This window comes from Pleurodeles waltl, chromosome 6 (genome assembly GCF_031143425.1).
Source record: "Pleurodeles waltl isolate 20211129_DDA chromosome 6, aPleWal1.hap1.20221129, whole genome shotgun sequence".
In the NCBI taxonomy this organism is placed as follows: domain Eukaryota; kingdom Metazoa; phylum Chordata; class Amphibia; order Caudata; family Salamandridae; genus Pleurodeles; species Pleurodeles waltl.
In genome coordinates this window covers 80790931-80812336 of record NC_090445.1, presented here as the reverse complement: position 1 = coordinate 80812336, position 21406 = coordinate 80790931, and the positions used below count along the sequence as shown (strand labels likewise).

General features: G+C 51.9%; 5 non-coding genes across 5 annotated transcripts; all 5 read right to left on the bottom strand.

Moving 5' to 3' along the window:
* Positions 1 to 4759: 4759 nt before the first annotated feature.
* On the bottom strand, positions 4760 to 4832 carry TRNAK-CUU (transfer RNA lysine (anticodon CUU)). Its single transcript has one exon. It is a non-coding gene; the product is annotated as a tRNA-Lys (tRNA).
* A 4005-nt stretch (positions 4833 to 8837) lies between these two features.
* TRNAK-CUU (transfer RNA lysine (anticodon CUU)) lies at positions 8838 to 8910 on the bottom strand. The gene has a single exon. It is a non-coding gene; the product is annotated as a tRNA-Lys (tRNA).
* A 5623-nt stretch (positions 8911 to 14533) lies between these two features.
* TRNAK-CUU (transfer RNA lysine (anticodon CUU)) lies at positions 14534 to 14606 on the bottom strand. Its single transcript has one exon. It is a non-coding gene; the product is annotated as a tRNA-Lys (tRNA).
* A 741-nt stretch (positions 14607 to 15347) lies between these two features.
* TRNAK-CUU (transfer RNA lysine (anticodon CUU)) lies at positions 15348 to 15420 on the bottom strand. Its single transcript has one exon. It is a non-coding gene; the product is annotated as a tRNA-Lys (tRNA).
* A 4819-nt stretch (positions 15421 to 20239) lies between these two features.
* On the bottom strand, positions 20240 to 20312 carry TRNAK-CUU (transfer RNA lysine (anticodon CUU)). Its single transcript has one exon. It is a non-coding gene; the product is annotated as a tRNA-Lys (tRNA).
* Positions 20313 to 21406: the final 1094 nt, after the last annotated feature.

The following is a 21406-nucleotide window of genomic DNA, read 5'->3' as shown; positions in this document are numbered from 1 at the left end:
TCCCAGGAGGCCCCTTTGTTTCATTTTCTCTGCTGCTGATTTGACACAGGCACCTTTCTCTTTCTCCATCTCTCACTCTATCCCAGTCTTATGTCCCCATCAGTCTCTCTTGAGCTCACTCTGGTACATACATGCATCTGTCCTCTCAACCTGTCTCTGGGCACATACTTAAATGTCCAGTATAGAACAGTGTGAACTCTCCCTGTTTCACGAGGTGGCAGTCAGCCTCCAGAGCTGTGTTCTGGACGCTGCCGGAATGGTCGAGTGGTGTAAGGCGCCACATTCAAGAGCAGTATCTTCCCCAGTCCCGTGGTCAAATCCCGCTGCTGACATAAAGTAGTTTTCATACCTACTTTAATCATAACACCAGCGGGGATGAGACCTTAAACTCCTCTTTTTGAAAGGACGGGGGGGGGGACAGGACGGACCGGAGCGGACTCCGAGCTCGCTGTAAGCACGGGCGGCTCAGGCTAGGAAAGGGCGCAGAAAAAGGCTCGGCTTAGGACCGCTCCTAGCGGCGCCTCCCAGGGCGGGAAGTCCTGCGTTGTGTGGAGTCCTGTGGGAATCGTGAGGCAAACTGCAGGATGTGTGTGTGTGTAGTTTTAAGCCTCAGCGAAATATCTGAAAAAGGTGAGAGTTAATGTTAAACCCGAAAATGGAGTAGCCTTTAAAAAGCATCTAGCCCAACATGGGGCTTGAACCCACGACCCTGAGATTAAGAGTCTCATGTGCTACCGACTGAGCTAGCCGGGCTGCTGTGCCTGTCTTATTTTACACGCCCTCTGTGTGTTCTTTGTGAGGCAGTAGTGTGTGGTTATCCCAGGAGGCCCCTTTGTTTCATTTTCTCTGCTGCTGACTCGACACAGGCACCTTTCTCTTTCTCCATCTCTCGGTCTACCCCAGTCTTATGTCCCCATCAGTCTTTCTGGAGCTCACTCTGGTACATACATGCATCTGTCCCCTCAACCTGTCTCTGGGCACATGCTTAAATGTCCAGTAGAGAACAGTGTGAACTCTCCCTGTTTCGCGAGGTGGCAGTCAGCCTCCAGAGCCGTGTTCCGGAGGCTGCCGGAATGGACGAGCGGTGTAAGGCGCCACATTCAAGAGCAGTATCTTCCCCAGTCCTGTGGTCAAATCCAGCTGCTGACATAAAGTAGCTTTCATACCTACTTTAATCATAACACCAGCGGGGATGAGACCTTAAACTCCTCTTTTTGAAAGGATGGGGGGGGGACAGGACGGACCGGAGCGGACTCCGAGCTCGCTGTAAGCACGGGCGGCTCAGGCTAGGAAAGGGCGCAGGAAAGGCTCGGCCTAGGACTGCTCCCAGCGGCGCCTCCCAGGGCGGGAAGTGCTGCGTTGTGTGGAGTCCTGTGGGAATCGTGAGGCAAACTGCAGGATGTGTGTGTGTGTAGTTTTAAGCCTCAGCGAAATATCTGAAAAAGGTGAGAGTTAATGTTAAACCCGAAAATGGAGAAGCCTTTAAAAAGCATTGCGCCCAACGTGGGGCTCAAACCCACGACCCTGAGATTAAGAGTCTCATGCTCTACCGACTGAGCTAGCCAGGCTGCTGTGCCTATGTCATTTCACACACCCTCTGTGTGTTCTTTGTGAGGAAGTAGTGTGTGGTTATCCCAGGAGGCCCCTTTGTTTCATTTTCTCTGCTGCTGACTCGACACAGGCACCTTTCTCTTTCTCCATCTCTCGCTTTACCCCAGTCTTATGTCCTCACCAGTCTCTCTGGAGCTCACTCTGGTACATACATGCATCTGTCCTCTCAACCTGTCTCTGGGCACATACTTAAATGTCCAGTAGAGAACAGTGTGAACTCTCCCTGTTTCGCGAGGTGGCAGTCAGCCTCCAGAGTCTTGCTCCGGAGGCTGCCGGAATGACTGAGCGGTGTAAGGTGCCACATTCAAAAGCAGTATCTTCCCCAGTCCTGTGATCAAATCCCGCTGCAGACATAAAGTAGTTTTCATACCTACTTTAATCATAACACCAGCCGGGATGAGACCGTAAAACTCCTCATTTTGAAAGGATGGGGGTGGACAGGACGGACCGGAGTGGACTCCGAGCTCGCTGTAAGCACGGGCGGCTCAGGCTAGAAAAGGGCGCAGGAAAGGCTCGGCTTAGGACCGCTCCCAGCGGCGCCTCCCAGGGCGGGAAGTGCTGCGTTGTGTGGAGTCCTGTGGGATTCGTGAGGCAAACTGCAGGATGTGTGTGTGTGTAGTTTTAAGCCTCAGCAAAATATCTGAAAAAGGTGAGAGTTAATGTTAAACCCGAAAATGGAGAAGCCTTTAAAAAGCATCACACCCAACGTGGGGCTCGAACCCACGACCCTGAGATTAAGAGTCTCATGCTCTACCGATTGAGCTAGCCGGGCTGCTGAGCCTATGTCATTTCACACACCCTCTGTGTGTTCTTTGTGAGGAAGTAGTGTGTGGTTATCCCAGGAGGCCCCTTTGTTTCATTTTCTCTGCTGCTGATTTGACACAGGCACCTTTCTCTTTCTCCATCTCTCACTCTATCCCAGTCTTATGTCCCCATCAGTCTCTCTTGAGCTCACTCTGGTACATACATGCATCTGTCCTCTCAACCTGTCTCTGGGCACATACTTAAATGTCCAGTATAGAACAGTGTGAACTCTCCCTGTTTCACGAGGTGGCAGTCAGCCTCCAGAGCTGTGTTCTGGACGCTGCCGGAATGGTCGAGTGGTGTAAGGTGCCACATTCAAGAGCAGTATCTTCCCCAGTCCCGTGGTCAAATCCCGCTGCTGACATAAAGTAGTTTTCATACCTACTTTAATCATAACACCAGCGGGGATGAGACCTTAAACTCCTCTTTTTGAAAGGACGGGGGGGGGGACAGGACGGACCGGAGCGGACTCCGAGCTCGCTGTAAGCACGGGCGGCTCAGGCTAGGAAAGGGCGCAGAAAAAGGCTCGGCCTAGGACCGCTCCTAGCGGCGCCTCCCAGGGCGGGAAGTCCTGCGTTGTGTGGAGTCCTGTGGGAATCGTGAGGCAAACTGCAGGATGTGTGTGTGTGTAGTTTTAAGCCTCAGCGAAATATCTGAAAAAGGTGAGAGTTAATGTTAAACCCGAAAATGGAGTAGCCTTTAAAAAGCATCTAGCCCAACATGGGGCTTGAACCCACGACCCTGAGATTAAGAGTCTCATGTGCTACCGACTGAGCTAGCCGGGCTGCTGTGCCTGTCTTATTTTACACGCCCTCTGTGTGTTCTTTGTGAGGCAGTAGTGTGTGGTTATCCCAGGAGGCCCCTTTGTTTCATTTTCTCTGCTGCTGACTCGACACAGGCACCTTTCTCTTTCTCCATCTCTCGGTCTACCCCAGTCTTATGTCCCCATCAGTCTTTCTGGAGCTCACTCTGGTACATACATGCATCTGTCCCCTCAACCTGTCTCTGGGCACATGCTTAAATGTCCAGTAGAGAACAGTGTGAACTCTCCCTGTTTCGCGAGGTGGCAGTCAGCCTCCAGAGCCGTGTTCCGGAGGCTGCCGGAATGGACGAGCGGTGTAAGGCGCCACATTCAAGAGCAGTATCTTCCCCAGTCCTGTGGTCAAATCCAGCTGCTGACATAAAGTAGCTTTCATACCTACTTTAATCATAACACCAGCGGGGATGAGACCTTAAACTCCTCTTTTTGAAAGGATGGGGGGGGACAGGACGGACCGGAGCGGACTCCGAGCTCGCTGTAAGCACGGGCGGCTCAGGCTAGGAAAGGGCGCAGGAAAGGCTCGGCCTAGGACCGCTGCCAGCGGCGCCTCCCAGGGTGGGAAGTTGTTCGTTGTGTGGAGTCCTGTTGGAATCGTGAGGCAAACTGCAGGATGTGTGTGTGTGTGTGTAGTTTTAAGCCTCAGCGAAATATCTGAAAAAGGTGAGAGTTAATGTTAAACCCGAAAATGGAGAAGCCTTTAAAAAGCATCACGGCCAACGTGGGGCTCGAACCACAACCCTGAGATTAAGAGTCTCATGCTCTACAGGATGAGCTAGCCAGGCTGCTGTGCATTTAATAATTTCACACACCCTCTGTGTGTTCTTTGTGAGGAAGTAGTGTGTGGTTATCCAAGGAGGCCCCTTTGTTTCATTTTCTCTGCTGCTGACTCGACACAGGCACCTTTCTCTTTCTCCATCTCTCGCTCTACCCCAGTCTTATGTCCCCATCAGTCTCTCTGGAGCTCACTCTGATACATACATGCATCTGTCCTCTCAACCTGTCTCTGGGCACATAATTAAATGTCCAGTGGAGAACAGTGTGAACTCTCCCTGTTTCGCGAGGGGGCAGTCAGCCTCCAGAGCTGTGTTCCGGAGGCTGCCGGAATGGCCGAGCGGTGTAAGGCGCCACATTCAAGAGCAGTATCTTCCCCAGATCCCGTAATTAAATCCCGCTGCCGACATAAAGTAGTTTTCATACCTACTTTAATCATAACACCAGCAGGGATGAGACCTTAAACTCCTCTTTTTGAAAGGATGGGGGGGACAGGACGGACCGGAGCGGACTTCGAGCTCGCTGTAAGCAAGGGCGGCTCAGGCTAGGAAAGGGCGCAGGAAAGGCTCGGCCTAGGACCGCTCCCAGCGGCGCCTCCCAGGGCGGGAAGTGCTGCGTTGTGTGGGGTCCTTTGGGAATCGTGAGGCAAACTGCAGGATGTGTGTGTGTGTAGTTTTAAGCCTCAGCGAAATATCTGAAAAAGGTGAGAGTTAATGTTAAACCCGAAAATGGAGAAGCCTTTAAAAAGCATCACGCCCAACGTGGGGCTCAAACCCACGACCCTGAGATTAAGAGTCTCATGCTCTACCAACTGAGCTAGCCGGGCTGCTGTGCCTATGTCATTTCACACACCCTCTGTGTGTTCTTTGTGAGGAAGTAGTGTGTGGTTATCCCAGGAGGCCCCTTTGTTTCATTTTCTCTGCTGCTGACTCGACACAGGCACCTTTCTCTTTCTCCATCTCTCGCTTTACCCCAGTCTTATGTCCTCAGCAGTCTCTCTGGAGCTCACTCTGGTACATACATGCATCTGTCCTCTCAACCTGTCTCTGGGCACATACTTAAATGTCCAGTAGAGAACAGTGTGAACTCTCCCTGTTTCGCGAGGTGGCAGTCAGCCTCCAGAGTCTTGCTCCGGAGGCTGCCGGAATGACTGAGCGGTGTAAGGTGCCACATTCAAAAGCAGTATCTTCCCCAGTCCTGTGATCAAATCCCGCTGCAGACATAAAGTAGTTTTCATACCTACTTTAATCATAACACCAGTGGAAATGAGACCGTAAAACTCCTCTTTTTGAAAGGATGGGGGTGGACAGGACGGACCGGAGCGGACTCAGAGCTTGCTGTAAGCACGGGCGGCTCAGGCTAGGAAAGGGCGCAGGAAAGGCTCGGCCTAGGACCGCTCCCAGCGGCGCCTCCCAGGGCGGGAAGTGCTGGGTTGTGTGGAGTCCTGTGGGAATCGTGAGGCAAACTGCAGGATGTGTGTGTGTGTAGTTTTAAGCCTCAGCGAAATATCTGAAAAAGGTGAGAGTTAATGTTAAACCCGAAAATGGAAAAGCCTTTAAAAAGCATCATGCCCAACGTGGGGTTCGAACCCACGACTCTGAGATTAAGGGTCTCATGCTCTACAGACTGAGCTAGCCGGGCTGCTGTGCCTATGACATTTCACACACCCTCTGTGTGTTCTTTGTGAGGAAGTAGTGTGTGGTTATCCCAGGAGGCCCCTTTGTTTCATTTTCTCTGCTGCTGACTCGACACAGGCACCTTTCTCTTTCTCCATCTCTCGCTCTACCCCAGTCTTATGTCCCCATCAGTCTCTCTGGAGCTCACTCTGGTACATACATGCATCTGTCCTCTCAACCTGTCTCTGGGCACATGCTTAAATGTCCAGTAGAGAAGAGTGTGAACTCTCCCTGTTTCGCGAGGTGGCAGTCAGCCTCCAGAGCCGTGTTCCAGAGGCTGCCGGAATGGCCGAGTGGTGTAAGGTTCTACATTTAAGAGCAGTATCTTCCCCAGTCCTGTGGTCAAATCCCACTGCTGACATAAAGTAGTTTTCATACCTACTTTAATCATAACACCAGCGGGGATGAGACCTTAAACTCCTCTTTTTGAAAGGATGGGGGGGGACAGAACGGACCGGAGCGGACTCCGAGCTCGCTGTAAGCGCTTGCGGCTCAGGCTAGGAAAGGGCGCAGGAAAAGCTCGGCCTAGGACCGCTCCCAGCGGCACCTCCCAGGGCGGGAAGTTCTGCGTTGTGTGGAGTCCTGTGGGAATTGTGAGGCAAACTGCAGGATGTGTGTGTGTGTGTAGTTTTAAGCCTCAGCAAAATATCTGAAAAAGGTGAGAGTTAATGTTATACCCGACAATGGAGAAGCCTTTAAAAAGCATCACGCCCAACGTGGGCTTGAACCCACGACCCTGAGATTAAGAGTCTCATGCTCTACCGACTGAGCTAGCCGGGCTGCTGTACCTATGTCATTTCACACACCCTCTGTGTGTTCTTTGTGAGGAAGTAGTGTGTGGTTATCCTAGGAGGCCCCTTTGTTTCATTTTCTCTGCTGCTGACTCGACACAGGCACCTTTCTCTTTCTCCATCTCTCGCTCTACCCCAGTCTTATGTCCCCATCAGTCTTTCTGGAGCTCACTCTGGTACATACATGCATCTGTCCCCTCAACCTGTCTCTGGGCACATGCTTAAATGTCCAGTAGAGAACAGTGTGAACTCTCCCTGTTTCGCGAGGTGGCAGTCAGCTTCCAGAGCCGTGTTCCGGAGGCTGCCGGAATGGACGAGTGGTGTAAGGTGCCACATTCAAGAGCAGTATCTTCCCCAGTCCCGTGGTCAAATCCCGCTGCTGACATAAAGTAGTTTTCATACCTACTTTAATCATAACACCAGCGGGGATGAGACCTTAAACTCCTCTTTTTGAAAGGACGGGGGGGGGACAGGACGGACAGGAGCGGACTCCGAGCTCGCTGTAAGCACGGGCGGCTCAGGCTAGGAAAGGGCGCAGAAAAAGGCTCGGCCTAGGACCGCTCCTAGCGGCGCCTCCCAGGGCGGGAAGTCCTGCGTTGTGTGGAGTCCTGTGGGAATCGTGAGGCAAACTGCAGGATGTGTGTGTGTGTAGTTTTAAGCCTCAGCGAAATATCTGAAAAAGGTGAGAGTTAATGTTAAACCCGAAAATGGAGAAGCCTTTAAAAAGCATCTAGCCCAACATGGGGCTTGAACCCACGACCCTGAGATTAAGAGTCTCATGTGCTACCGACTGAGCTAGCCGGGCTGCTGTGCCTGTCAAATTTTACACGCCCTCTGTGTGTTCTTTGTGAGGCAGTAGTGTGTGGTTATCCCAGGAGGCCCCTTTGTTTCATTTTCTCTGCTGCTGACTCGACACAGGCACCTTTCTCTTTCTCCATCTCTCGGTCTACCCCAGTCTTATGTCCCCATCAGTCTTTCTGGAGCTCACTCTGGTACATACATGCATCTGTCCCCTCAACCTGTCTCTGGGCACATGCTTAAATGTCCAGTAGAGAACAGTGTGAACTCTCCCTGTTTCGCGAGGTGGCAGTCAGCTTCCAGAGCCGTGTTCCGGAGGCTGCCGGAATAGACGAGCGGTGTAAGGCGCCACATTCAAGAGCAGTATCTTCCCCAGTCCTGTGGTCAAATCCAGCTGCTGACATAAAGTAGCTTTCATACCTACTTTAATCATAACACCAGCGGGGATGAGACCTTAAACTCCTCTTTTTGAAAGGATGGGGGGGGACAGGACGGACCGGAGCGGACTCCGAGCTCGCTGTAAGCACGGGCGGCTCAGGCTAGGAAAGGGCGCAGGAAAGGCTCGGCCTAGGACCGCTGCCAGCGGCGCCTCCCAGGGTGGGAAGTTGTTCGTTGTGTGGAGTCCTGTGGGAATCGTGAGGCAAACTGCAGGATGTGTGTGTGTGTGTGTAGTTTTAAGCCTCAGCGAAATATCTGAAAAAGGTGAGAGTTAATGTTAAACCCGAAAATGGAGAAGCCTTTAAAAAGCATCACAGCCAACGTGGGGCTCGAACCCACAACCCTGAGATTAAGAGTCTCATGCTCTACAGGATGAGCTAGCCAGGCTGCTGTGCATTTAATAATTTCACACACCCTCTGTGTGTTCTTTGTGAGGAAGTAGTGTGTGGTTATCCAAGGAGGCCCCTTTGTTTCATTTTCTCTGCTGCTGACTCGACACAGCCACCTTTCTCTTTCTCCATCTCTCGCTCTACCCCAGTCTTATGTCCCCATCAGTCTCTCTGGAGCTCACTCTGATACATACATGCATCTGTCCTCTCAACCTGTCTCTGGGCACATAATTAAATGTCCAGTGGAGAACAGTGTGAACTCTCCCTGTTTCGCGAGGGGGCAGTCAGCCTCCAGAGCTGTGTTCCGGAGGCTGCCGGAATGGCCGAGCGGTGTAAGGCGCCACATTCAAGAGCAGTATCTTCCCCAGTCCCGTAATTAAATCCCGCTGCCGACATAAAGTAGTTTTCATACCTACTTTAATCATAACACCAGCAGGGATGAGACCTTAAACTCCTCTTTTTGAAAGGATGGGGGGGACAGGACGGACCGGAGCGGACTTCGAGCTCGCTGTAAGCAAGGGCGGCTCAGGCTAGGAAAGGGCGCAGGAAAGGCTCGGCCTAGGACCGCTCCCAGCGGCGCCTCCCAGGGCGGGAAGTGCTACGTTGTGTGGGGTCCTTTGGGAATCGTGAGGCAAACTGCAGGATGTGTGTGTGTGTAGTTTTAAGCCTCAGCGAAATATCTGAAAAAGGTGAGAGTTAATGTTAAACCCGAAAATGGAGAAGCCTTTAAAAAGCATCACGCCCAACGTGGGGCTCAAACCCACGACCCTGAGATTAAGAGTCTCATGCTCTACCGACTGAGCTAGCCGGGCTGCTGTGCCTATGTCATTTCACACACCCTCTGTGTGTTCTTTGTGAGGAAGTAGTGTGTGGTTATCCCAGGAGGCCCCTTTGTTTCATTTTCTCTGCTGCGGACTCGACACAGGCACCTTTCTCTTTCTCCATCTCTCGCTTTACCCCAGTCTTATGTCCTCACCAGTCTCTCTGGAGCTCACTCTGGTACATACATGCATCTGTCCTCTCAACCTGTCTCTGGGCACATACTTAAATGTCCAGTAGAGAACAGTGTGAACTCTCCCTGTTGCGCGAGGTGGCAGTCAGCCTCCAGAGTCTTGCTCCGGAGGCTGCCGGAATGACTGAGCGGTGTAAGGTGCCACATTCAAAAGCAGTATCTTCCCCAGTCCTGTGATCAAATCCCGCTGCAGACATAAAGTAGTTTTCATACCTACTTTAATCATAACACCAGTGGGAATGAGACCATAAAACTCCTCTTTTTGAAAGGATGGGGGTGGACAGGACGGACCGGAGCGGACTCAGAGCTTGCTGTAAGCACGGGCGGCTCAGGCTGGGAAAGGGCGCAGGAAAGGCTCGGCCTAGGACCGCTCCCAGGGCGGGAAGTGCTGGGTTGTGTGGAGTCCTGTGGGAATCGTGAGGCAAACTGCAGGATGTGTGTGTGTGTAGTTTTAAGCCTCAGCGAAATATCTGAAAAAGGTGAGAGTTAATGTTAAACCCGAAAATGGAAAAGCCTTTAAAAAGCATCATGCCCAACGTGGGGTTCGAACCCACGACTCTGAGATTAAGGGTCTCATGCTCTACAGACTGAGCTAGCCGGGCTGCTGTGCCTATGACATTTCACACACCCTCTGTGTGTTCTTTGTGAGGAAGTAGTGTGTGGTTATCCCAGGAGGCCCCTTTGTTTCATTTTCTCTGCTGCTGACTCGACACAGGCACCTTTCTCTTTCTCCATCTCTCGCTCTACCCCAGTCTTATGTCCCCATCAGTCTCTCTGGAGCTCACTCTGGTACATACATGCATCTGTCCTCTCAACCTGTCTCTGGGCACATGCTTAAATGTCCAGTAGAGAAGAGTGTGAACTCTCCCTGTTTCGCGAGGTGGCAGTCAGCCTCCAGAGCCGTGTTCCAGAGGCTGCCGGAATGGCCGAGTGGTGTAAGGTTCTACATTTAAGAGCAGTATCTTCCCCAGTCCTGTGGTCAAATCCCGCTGCTGACATAAAGTAGTTTTCATACCTACTTTAATCATAACACCAGCGGGGATGAGACCTTAAACTCCTCTTTTTGAAAGGATGGGGGGGGACAGAACGGACCGGAGCGGACTCCGAGCTCGCTGTAAGCGCTTGCGGCTCAGGCTAGGAAAGGGCGCAGGAAAGGCTCGGCCTAGGACCGCTCCCAGCGGCACCTCCCAGGGCGGGAAGTTCTGCGTTGTGTGGAGTCCTGTGGGAATTGTGAGGCAAACTGCAGGATGTGTGTGTGTGTGTAGTTTTAAGCCTCAGCAAAATATCTGAAAAAGGTGAGAGTTAATGTTATACCCGACAATGGAGAAGCCTTTAAAAAGCATCACGCCCAACGTGGGCATGAACCCACGACCCTGAAATTAAGAGTCTCATGCTCTACCGACTGAGCTAGCCGGGCTGCTGTACCTATGTCATTTCACACACCCTCTGTGTGTTCTTTGTGAGGAAGTAGTGTGTGGTTATCCTAGGAGGCCCCTTTGTTTCATTTTCTCTGCTGCTGACTCGACACAGGCACCTTTCTCTTTCACCATCTCTCGCTCTACCCCAGTCTTATGTCCTCATCAGTCTCTCTGGAGCTCACTCTGGTACATACATGCATCTGTCCTTTCAACCTGTCTCTGGGCACATGCTTAAATGTCCAGTAGAGAAGAGTGTGAACTCTCCCTGTTTCGCGAGGTGGCAGTCAGCCTCCAGAGCCGTGTTCCAGAGGCTGCCGGAATGGCCGAGTGGTGTAAGGTTCTACATTTAAGAGCAGTATCTTCCCCAGTCCTGTGGTCAAATCCCGCTGCTGACATAAAGTAGTTTTCATACCTACTTTAATCATAACACCAGCGGGGATGAGACCTTAAACTCCTCTTTTTGAAAGGATGGGGGGGGACAGAACGGACCGGAGCGGACTCCGAGCTCGCTGTAAGCGCTTGCGGCTCAGGCTAGGAAAGGGCGCAGGAAAGGCTCGGCCTAGGACCGCTCCCAGCGGCACCTCCCAGGGCGGGAAGTTCTGCGTTGTGTGGAGTCCTGTGGGAATTGTGAGGCAAACTGCAGGATGTGTGTGTGTGTGTAGTTTTAAGCCTCAGCAAAATATCTGAAAAAGGTGAGAGTTAATGTTATACCCGACAATGGAGAAGCCTTTAAAAAGCATCACGCCCAACGTGGGCATGAACCCACGACCCTGAAATTAAGAGTCTCATGCTCTACCGACTGAGCTAGCCGGGCTGCTGTACCTATGTCATTTCACACACCCTCTGTGTGTTCTTTGTGAGGAAGTAGTGTGTGGTTATCCTAGGAGGCCCCTTTGTTTCATTTTCTCTGCTGCTGACTCGACACAGGCACCTTTCTCTTTCACCATCTCTCGCTCTACCCCAGTCTTATGTCCTCATCAGTCTCTCTGGAGCTCACTCTGGTACATACATGCATCTGTCCTTTCAACCTGTCTCTGGGCACATGCTTAAATGTCCAGTAGAGAAGAGTGTGAACTCTCCCTGTTTCGCGAGGTGGCAGTCAGCCTCGAGAGCCGTGTTCCGGAGGCTGCCGGAATGGTCGAGTGGTGTAAGGCGCCACATTCAAGAGCAGTATCTTCCCCAGTCCCGTGGTCAAATCCCGCTGCTGACATAAAGTAGTTTTCATACCTACTTTAATCATAACACCAGCCGGGATGAGACCGTAAAACTCCTCATTTTGAAAGGATGGGGGTGGACAGGACGGACCGGAGTGGACTCCGAGCTCGCTGTAAGCACGGGCGGCTCAGGCTAGAAAAGGGCGCAGGAAAGGCTCGGCCTAGGACCGCTCCCAGCGGCGCCTCCCAGGGCGGGAAGTGCTGCGTTGAGTGGAGTCCTGTGGAATTCGTGAGGCAAACTGCAGGATGTGTGTGTGTGTAGTTTTAAGCCTCAGCAAAATATCTGAAAAAGGTGAGAGTTAATGTTAAACCCGAAAATGGAGAAGCCTTTAAAAAGCATCACACCCAACATGGGGCTCGAACCCACGACCCTGAGATTAAGAGTCTCATGCTCTACCGATTGAGCTAGCCGGGCTGCTGAGCCTATGTCATTTCACACACCCTCTGTGTGTTCTTTGTGAGGAAGTAGTGTGTGGTTATCCCAGGAGGCCCCTTTGTTTAATTTTCTCTGCTGCTGATTTGACACAGGCACCTTTCTCTTTCTCCATCTCTCGCTCTATCCCAGTCTTATGTCCCCATCAGTCTCTCTTGAGCTCACTCTGGTACATACATGCATCTGTCCTCTCAACCTGTCTCTGGGCACATACTTAAATGTCCAGTATAGAACAGTGTGAACTCTCCCTGTTTCATGAGGTGGCAGTCAGCCTCCAGAGCCGTGTTCTGGACGCTGCCGGAATGGTCGAGTGGTGTAAGGCGCCACATTCAAGAGCAGTATCTTCCCCAGTCCCGTGGTCAAATCCTGCTGCTGACATAAAGTAGTTTTCATACCTACTTTAATCATAACACCAGCGGGGATGAGACCTTAAACTCCTCTTTTTGAAAGGATGGGGGGGGGACAGGACGGACCGGAGCGGACTCCGAGCTCGCTGTAAGCACGGGCGGCTCAGGCTAGGAAAGGGCGCAAGAAAGGCTCGGCCTAGGACCGCTGCCAGCGGCACCTCCCAGGGCGGGAAGTGCTGCGTTGTGTGGAGTCCTGTGGGAATCGTGAGGCAAACTGCAGGATGTGTGTGTGTGTGTGTAGTTTTAAGCCTCAGCAAAATATCTGAAAAAGGTGAGAGTTAATGTTAAACCCGAAAATGGAGAAGCCTTTAAAAAGCATCACGGCCAACGTGGGGCTCGAACCCACAACCCTGAGATTAAGAGTCTCATGCTCTACAGGATGAGCTAGCCAGGCTGCTGTGCATTTAATAATTTCACACACCCTCTGTGTGTTCTTTGTGAGGAAGTAGTGTGTGGTTATCCAAGGAGGCCCCTTTGTTTCATTTTCTCTGCTGCTGACTCGACACAGGCACCTTTCTCTTTCTCCATCTCTCGCTCTACCCCAGTCTTATGTCCCCATCAGTCTCTCTGGAGCTCACTCTGATACATACATGCATCTGTCCTCTCAACCTGTCTCTGGGCACATAATTAAATGTCCAGTGGAGAACAGTGTGAACTCTCCCTGTTTCGCGAGGGGGCAGTCAGCCTCCAGAGCTGTGATCCGGAGGCTGCCGGAATGGCTGAGCGGTGTAAGGCGCCACATTCAAGAGCAGTATCTTCCCCAGTCCCGTAATTAAATCCCGCTGCCGACATAAAGTAGTTTTCATACCTACTTTAATCATAACACCAGCAGGGATGAGACCTTAAACTCCTCTTTTTGAAAGGATGGGGGGGGACAGGACGGACCGGAGCGGACTTCGAGCTCGCTGTAAGCAAGGGCGGCTCAGGCTAGGAAAGGGCGCAGGAAAGGCTCGGCCTAGGACTGCTCCCAGCGGCGCCTCCCAGGGCGGGAAGTGCTGCGTTGTGTGGAGTCCTGTGGGAATCGTGAGGCAAACTGCAGGATGTGTGTGTGTGTAGTTTTAAGCCTCAGCAAAATATCTGAAAAAGGTGAGAGTTAATGTTAAACCCGAAAATGGAGAAGCCTTTAAAAAGCATCACACCCAACGTGGGGCTTGAACCCACAACACTGAGATTAAGAGTCTCATGCGCTACTGACTGAGATAGCCGGGCTGCTGTGCCTGTCTTATCTCACACACCCTCTGTGTGTTCTTTGTGAGGCAGTAGTGTGTGGTTATCCCAGGAGGCCCCTTTGTTTCATTTTCTCTGCTGCTGACTCGACACAGGCACCTTTCTCTTTCTCCATCTCTCGCTCTACCCCAGTCTTATGTCCACATCAGTCTTTCTGGAGCTCACTCTGGTACATACATGCATCTGTCCTCTCAACCTGTCTCTGGGCACATGCTTAAATGTCCAGTAGAGAACAGTGTGAACTCTCCCTGTTTCGCGAGGTGGCAGTCAGCCTCCAGAGTCTTGTTCCGGAGGCTGCTGGAATGACTGAGCGGTGTAAGGTGCCACATTCAAGAGCAGTATCTTCCCCAGTCCTGTGATCAAATCCCCCTACCGACATAAAGTAGTTTTCATACCTACTTTAATCATAACACCAGCGGGGATGAGACCGTAAAACTCCTCTTTTTGAAAGGATGGGGGTGGACAGGACGGACCGGAGCGGACTCAGAGCTCGCTGTAAGCACGGGCGGCTCAGGCTAGGAAAGGGCGCAGGAAAGGCTCGGCCTACGACCGCTCCCAGCGGCGCCTCCCAGGGCGGGAAGTGCTGTGTTGTGTGGAGTCCTGTGGGAATCGTGAGGCAAACTGCAGGATGTGTGTGTGTGTAGCTTTAAGCCTCAGCGAAATATCTGAAAAAGGTGAGAGTTAATGTTAAACCCGAAAATGGAAAAGCCTTTAAAAAGCATCACGCCCAACGTGGGGTTCGAACCCACAACCCTGAGATTAAGAGTCTCATGCTCTACCGACTGAGCTAGCCAGGCTGCTGTGCCTATGACATTTCACACACCCTCTGTGTGTTCTTTGTGAGGAAGTAGTGTGTGGTTATCCCAGGAGGCCCCTTTGTTTCATTTTCTCTGCTGCTGACTCGACACAGGCACCTTTCTCTTTCTCCATCTCTCGCTCTACCCCAGTCTTATGTCCCCATCAGTCTCTCTGGAGCTCACTCTGGTACATACATGCATCTGTCCTCTCAACCTGTCTCTGGGCACATGCTTAAATGTCCAGTAGAGAAGAGTGTGAACTCTCCCTGTTTCGCTAGGTGGCAGTCAGCCTCCAGAGCTGTGTTCCGGAGGCTGCTGGAATGACTGAGCGGTGTAAGGTGCCACATTCAAGAGCAGTATCTTCCCCAGTCCCGTAATTAAATCCCGCTGCTGACATAAAGTAGCTTTCATACCTACTTTAATCATAACACCAGCGGGGATGAGACCTTAAACTCCTCTTTTTGAAAGGATGGGGGGGGACAGAACGGACCGGAGCGGACTCCGAGCTCGCTGTAAGCAAGGGCGGCTCAGGCTAGGAAAGGGCGCAGGAAAGGCTCGGCCTAGGACCGCTCCCAGCGGCGCCTCCCAGGGCGGGAAGTGCTGCGTTGTGTGGGGTCCTTTGGGAATCGTGAGGCAAACTGCAGGATGTGTGTGTGTGTAGTTTTAAGCCTCAGCGAAATATCTGAAAAAGGTGAGAGTTAATGTTAAACCCGAAAATGGAGAAGCCTTTAAAAAGCATCACGCCCAACGTGGGGCTCAAACCCACGACCCTGAGATTAAGAGTCTCATGCTCTACCGACTGAGCTAGCCGGGCTGCTGTGCCTATGTCATTTCACACACCCTCTGTGTGTTCTTTGTGAGGAAGTAGTGTGTGGTTATCCCAGGAGGCCCCTTTGTTTCATTTTCTCTGCTGCGGACTCGACACAGGCACCTTTCTCTTTCTCCATCTCTCGCTTTACCCCAGTCTTATGTCCTCACCAGTCTCTCTGGAGCTCACTCTGGTACATACATGCATCTGTCCTCTCAACCTGTCTCTGGGCACATACTTAAATGTCCAGTAGAGAACAGTGTGAACTCTCCCTGTTTCGCGAGGTGGCAGTCAGCCTCCAGAGTCTTGCTCCGGAGGCTGCCGGAATGACTGAGCGGTGTAAGGTGCCACATTCAAAAGCAGTATCTTCCCCAGTCCTGTGATCAAATCCCGCTGCAGACATAAAGTAGTTTTCATACCTACTTTAATCATAACACCAGTGGGAATGAGACCATAAAACTCCTCTTTTTGAAAGGATGGGGGTGGACAGGACGGACCGGAGCGGACTCAGAGCTTGCTGTAAGCACGGGCGGCTCAGGCTAGGAAAGGGCGCAGGAAAGGCTCGGCCTAGGACCGCTCCCAGCGGCACCTCCCAGGGCGGGAAGTTCTGCGTTGTGTGGAGTCCTGTGGGAATTGTGAGGCAAACTGCAGGATGTGTGTGTGTGTGTAGTTTTAAGCCTCAGCAAAATATCTGAAAAAGGTGAGAGTTAATGTTATACCCGACAATGGAGAAGCCTTTAAAAAGCATCACGCCCAACGTGGGCATGAACCCACGACCCTGAGATTAAGAGTCTCATGCTCTACCGACTGAGCTAGCCGGGCTGCTGTACCTATGTCATTTCACACACCCTCTGTGTGTTCTTTGTGAGGAAGTAGTGTGTGGTTATCCTAGGAGGCCCCTTTGTTTCATTTTCTCTGCTGCTGACTCGACACAGGCACCTTTCTCTTTCACCATCTCTCGCTCTACCCCAGTCTTATGTCCTCATCAGTCTCTCTGGAGCTCACTCTGGTACATACATGCATCTGTCCTTTCAACCTGTCTCTGGGCACATGCTTAAATGTCCAGTAGAGAAGAGTGTGAACTCTCCCTGTTTCGCGAGGTGGCAGTCAGCCTCCAGAGCCGTGTTCCCGAGGCTGCCGGAATGGCCGAGTGGTGTAAGGTTCTACATTTAAGAGCAGTATCTTCCCCAGTCCTGTGGTCAAATCCCGCTGCTGACATAAAGTAGTTTTCATACCTACTTTAATCATAACACCAGCGGGGATGAGACCTTAAACTCCTCTTTTTGAAAGGATGGGGGGGGACAGGACGGACCGGAGCGGACTCCGAGCTCGCTGTAAGCACGGGCGGCTCAGGCTAGGAAAGGGCGCAGGAAAGGCTCGGCCTAGGACCGCTCCCAGCGGCACCTCCCAGGGCGGGAAGTGCTGCGTTGTGTTGAGTCCTGTGGGAATCGTGAGGCAAACTGCAGGATGTGTGTGTGTGTAGTTTTAAGCCTCAGCTAAATATCTGAAAAAGGTGAGAGTTAATGTTAAACCCGAAAATGGAGAAGCCTTTAAAAAGCATCACACCCAACGTGGGGCTTGAACCCACAACCCTGAGATTAAGAGACTCATGCTCTACCGACTGAGCTAGCCGGGCTGCTGTGCCTATGTCATTTCACACACCCTCTGTGTGTTTCTTGTGAGGAAGTAGTGTGTGGTTATCCCAGGAGGCCCCTTTGTTTCATTTTCTCTGCTGCTGACTCGACACAGGCACCTTTCTCTTTCTCCATCTCTCGCTCTACCCCAGTCTTATGTCCTCATCAGTCTCTCTGTAGCTCACTCTGGTACATACATGCATCTGTCCTCTCAACCTGTCTCTGGGCACATACTTAAATGTCCAGTAGAGAACAGTGTGAACTCTCCCTGTTTCGCGAGGTGGCAGTCAGCCTCCAGAGCTGTTTTCTGAAGGCTGCCGGAATGGTCGAGTGGTGTAAGGCGCCACATTCAAGAGCAGTATCTTCCCCAGTCCCGTGGTCAAATCCCGCTGCTGACATAAAGTAGTTTTCATACCTACTTTAATCATAACACCAGCCGGGATGAGACCGTAAAACTCCTCATTTTGAAAGGATGGGGGTGGACAGGACGGACCGGAGTGGACTCCGAGCTCGCTGTAAGCACGGGCGGCTCAGGCTAGAAAAGGGCGCAGGAAAGGCTCGGCCTAGGACCGCTCCCAGCGGCGCCTCCCAGGGCGGGAAGTGCTGCGTTGTGTGGAGTCCTGTGGGATTCGTGAGGCAAACTGCAGGATGTGTGTGTGTAGTTTTAAGCCTCAGCAAAATATCTGAAAAAGGTGAGAGTTAATGTTAAACCCGAAAATGGAGAAGCCTTTAAAAAGCATCACACCCAACATGGGGCTCGAACCCACGACCCTGAGATTAAGAGTCTCATGCTCTACCGATTGAGCTAGCCGGGCTGCTGAGCCTATGTCATTTCACACACCCTCTGTGTGTTCTTTGTGAGGAAGTAGTGTGTGGTTATCCCAGGAGGCCCCTTTGTTTCATTTTCTCTGCTGCTGATTTGACACAGGCACCTTTCTCTTTCTCCATCTCTCGCTCTATCCCAGTCTTATGTCCCCATCAGTCTCTCTTGAGCTCACTCTGGTACATACATGCATCTGTCCTCTCAACCTGTCTCTGGGCACATACTTAAATGTCCAGTATAGAACAGTGTGAACTCTCCCTGTTTCATGAGGTGGCAGTCAGCCTCCAGAGCCGTGTTCTGGACGCTGCCGGAATGGTCGAGTGGTGTAAGGCGCCACATTCAAGAGCAGTATCTTCCCCAGTCCCGTGGTCAAATCCTGCTGCTGACATAAAGTAGTTTTCATACCTACTTTAATCATAACACCAGCGGGGATGAGACCTTAAACTCCTCTTTTTGAAAGGACGGGGGGGGGACAGGACGGACCGGAGCGGACTCCGAGCTCGCTGTAAGCACGGGCGGCTCAGGCTAGGAAAGGGCGCAAGAAAGGCTCGGCCTAGGACCGCTGCCAGCGGCACCTCCCAGGGCGGGAAGTGCTGCGTTGTGTGGAGTCCTGTGGGAATCGTGAGGCAAACTGCAGGATGTGTGTGTGTGTGTGTAGTTTTAAGCCTCAGCGAAATATCTGAAAAAGGTGAGAGTTAATGTTAAACCCGAAAATGGAGAAGCCTTTAAAAAGCATCACGGCCAACGTGGGGCTCGAACCCACAACCCTGAGATTAAGAGTCTCATGCTCTACAGGATGAGCTAGCCAGGCTGCTGTGCATTTAATAATTTCACACACCCTCTGTGTGTTCTTTGTGAGGAAGTAGTGTGTGGTTATCCAAGGAGGCCCCTTTGTTTCATTTTCTCTGCTGCTGACTCGACACAGGCACCTTTCTCTTTCTCCATCTCTCGCTCTACCCCAGTCTTATGTCCCCATCAGTCTCTCTGGAGCTCACTCTGATACATACATGCATCTGTCCTCTCAACCTGTCTCTGGGCACATAATTAAATGTCCAGTGGAGAACAGTGTGAACTCTCCCTGTTTCGCGAGGGGGCAGTCAGCCTCCAGAGCTGTGTTCCGGAGGCTGCCGGAATGGCTGAGCGGTGTAAGGCGCCACATTCAAGAGCAGTATCTTCCCCAGTCCCGTAATTAAATCCCGCTGCCGACATAAAGTAGTTTTCATACCTACTTTAATCATAACACCAGCAGGGATGAGACCTTAAACTCCTCTTTTTGAAAGGATGGGGGGGGACAGGACGGACCGGAGCGGACTTCGAGCTCGCTGTAAGCAAGGGCGGCTCAGGCTAGGAAAGGGCGCAGGAAAGGCTCGGCCTAGGACTGCTCCCAGCGGCGCCTCCCAGGGCGGGAAGTGCTGCGTTGTGTGGAGTCCTGTGGGAATCGTGAGGCAAACTGCAGGATGTGTGTGTGTGTAGTTTTAAGCCTCAGCAAAATATCTGAAAAAGGTGAGAGTTAATGTTAAACCCGAAAATGGAGAAGCCTTTAAAAAGCATCACACCCAACGTGGGGCTTGAACCCACAACACTGAGATTAAGAGTCTCATGCGCTACTGACTGAGATAGCCGGGCTGCTGTGCCTGTCTTATCTCACACACCCTCTGTGTGTTCTTTGTGAGGCAGTAGTGTGTGGTTATCCCAGGAGGCCCCTTTGTTTCATTTTCTCTGCTGCTGACTTGACACAGGCACCTTTCTCTTTCTCCATCTCTCGCTCTACCCCAGTCTTATGTCCACATCAGTCTTTCTGGAGCTCACTCTGGTACATACATGCATCTGTCCTCTCAACCTGTCTCTGGGCACATGCTTAAATGTCCAGTAGAGAACAGTGTGAACTCTCCCTGTTTCGCGAGGTGGCAGTCAGCCTCCAGAGTCTTGTTCCGGAGGCTGCTGGAATGACTGAGCGGTGTAAGGTGCCACATTCAAGAGCAGTATCTTCCCCAGTCCTGTGATCAAATCCCCCTACCGACATAAAGTAGTTTTCATACCTACTTTAATCATAACACCAGCGGGGATGAGACCGTAAAACTCCTCTTTTTGAAAGGATGGGGGTGGACAGGACGGACCGGAGCGGACTCAGAGCTCGCTGTAAGCACGGGCGGCTCAGGCTAGGAAAGGGCGCAGGAAAGGCTCGGCCTAGGACCGCTCCCAGCGGCGCCTCCCAGGGCGGGAAGTGCTGTGTTGTGTGGAGTCCTGTGGGAATCGTGAGGCAAACTGCAGGATGTGTGTGTGTGTAGCTTTAAGCCTCAGCGAAATATCTGAAAAAGGTGAGAGTTAATGTTAAACCCGAAAATGGAAAAGCCTTTAAAAAGCATCACGCCCAACGTGGGGTTCGAACCCACGACCCTGAGATTAAGAGTCTCATGCTCTACCGACTGAGCTAGCCAGGCTGCTGTGCCTATGACATTTCACACACCCTCTGTGTGTTCTTTGTGAGGAAGTAGTGTGTGGTTATCCCAGGAGGCCCCTTTGTTTCATTTTCTCTGCTGCTGACTCGACACAGGCACCTTTCTCTTTCTCCATCTCTCGCTCTACCCCAGTCTTATGTCCCCATCAGTCTCTCTGGAGCTAACTCTGGTACATACATGCATCTGTCCTCTCAACCTGTCTCTGGGCACATGCTTAAATGTCCAGTAGAGAAGAGTGTGAACTCTCCCTGTTTCGCTAGGTGGCAGTCAGCCTCCAGAGCTGTGTTCCAGAGGCTGCCGGAATGGCTGAGTGGTGTAAGGTGCTACATTTAAGAGCAGTATCTTCTCCAGTCCTGTGGTCAAATCCCGCTGCTGACATAAAGTAGTTTTCATACCTACTTTAATCATAACACCAGCGGGGATGAGACCTTACACTCCTCTTTTTGAAAGGATGGGGGGGGGACAGAACGGACCGGAGCGGACTCCGAGCTCGCTGTAAGCGGGGGCGGCTCAGGCTAGGAAAGGGCGCAGGAAAGGCTCGGCCTAGGACCGCTCCCAGCGGCGCCTCCCAGGGCGGGAAGTGCTGCGTTGTGTGGAGTCCTGTGGGAATCGTGAGGCAAACTGCAGGATGTGTGTGTGTGTAGTTTTAAGCCTCAGCGAAATATCTGAAAAAGGTGAGAGTTAATGTTAAACCCGAAAATGGAGAAGCCTTTAAAAAGCATCTAGCCCAACGTGGGGCTTGAACCCACAACCCTGAGATTAAGAGTCTCATGTGCTACCGACTGAGCTAGCCGGGCTGCTGTGCCTGTCTTATTTTACACGCCCTCTGTGTGTTCTTTGTGAGGCAGTAGTGTGTGGTTATCCCAGGAGGCCCCTTTGTTTCATTTTCTCTGCTGCTGACTCGACACAGGCACCTTTCTCTTTCTCCATCTCTCGCTCTACCCCAATCTTATGTCCCAATCAGTCTTTCTGGAGCTCACTCTGGTACATACATGCATCTGTCCCCTCAACCTGTCTCTGGGCACATGCTTAAATGTCCAGTAGAGAACAGTGTGAACTCTCCCTGTTTCGCGAGG